Genomic DNA, 1426 nt, shown 5'->3' with positions numbered 1-1426 from the left:
TGCTCTCCCCAGAACCCAGCTGGTGTTTGCCCTGGGCGACATTCAGCCAGAATCCAGCGGGGGAGGACGGCCATCTGGGATAGAGTTTTGACAGCTGGGGGCCAGGGCAGTCTCAGAAGGCTTTGACTAGAAAGGCGACACACATGATTGGAGCAGTGTTTTAAGGTGATTTGGCAGTTGGTAGGTGGGTTTTACTGCAAAGAGGTGGAGGTAGGGATACAGATATCACTGCTGTCCCTGGTGCGGGGGGGTCCATTGGCAGAGAAAGGAAAGGAGGCAGGGACTTAAAAGGTGAATGCAGGTCTTGACGGGCGAGACACAGTGAAAGGAGGAGCAGAGGCGGTACACAGCCTTGCAAAACACGTGTTCTTTGGTTCTCATAGTTAAAGAATATTTTTTTAATTTCTTGTTACAGTAAAATCAGGTGAACTCACGTGAAATGTCAGTTTGGCAGCCAGCAGAGGAGACAGGGAGACCCGAGGGGGAGCAGAACCTGCAGATACTAGACATGCAGCTTCCCCATGACTAAACCCTGAAAGTTTCCCCAATTGGGCGTGGTGCTGACCATGTGATGGGCATGGCCTTCAACAACGATTTCATAGAAACTGGTGGGTTTTGTTTTTCATTTTTATTGAGTTTACTGGGGTGACATTCGTTAAAGTTATATAAGTTGCAGGTGTATTAATCTATGGTACATCATCTGTATATTGCATCATGCATTCACCGCCCAAGGTCAAGTGATGGAAACCCCTCATTCCCCCCCTTTACTCTCCTACTCCCCCCGCCTCCTTTCCCTCTGGCAATCACCGTACTGTTGTTTGTGTCTATGAGAGTTTTTTTCTTTGTCTTCTCACCCAGCCCCCCAAACTCAATAAGATAACAGCTCAGTCTCTTCTCTGTATGAGCCTGCTTCTATTTTGTTTGCTATGTATTTTGTTCATTAGATTACACATATAAGAAATCATGGTACTATTTGTCTTTCTCTGACGGGCTTATTTCCCTTCGCATAGTAGAGACTGGAGTTTTAACAAGCCCACCAGGTGATTCTGGTTCAGCTAAAGAACTAGCCTGGCTCAAAGCTTCAGAAGAAAGAGCTGTCATCAGCTCTGGGGGGAGGAAGGTGTGATTGGGGAGGCAAAGGCCGGTGCCGGGCACGGGCGTAGCGCTACGTACAGCCAATGCGTGACGTTCAACGAGGGCCCTTGGGAGTGTGATGTCATTCACAATAACAAGTATTTATTCCGCTCTGTCATTGCAGCACCAGTGCAAGCCGGACTAACGGTGCCCGTGGTGAGGGGTTACTGATAGTTTGCTGCATCACTTTTAACATGTGTATTATTTGACATAAAATGGCATCGTATGGCTCCACTTTTAGAGGCAGGAAAACAGCAATACCCCAACACAATCCTTTATCCAAGATTACCTA

The sequence above is a fragment of the Myotis davidii genome, unplaced genomic scaffold, assembly GCF_000327345.1.
Source record: "Myotis davidii unplaced genomic scaffold, ASM32734v1 scaffold343, whole genome shotgun sequence".
In the NCBI taxonomy this organism is placed as follows: Eukaryota; Metazoa; Chordata; class Mammalia; order Chiroptera; family Vespertilionidae; genus Myotis; species Myotis davidii.
Note: the sequence above shows the minus strand (reverse complement) of the source record.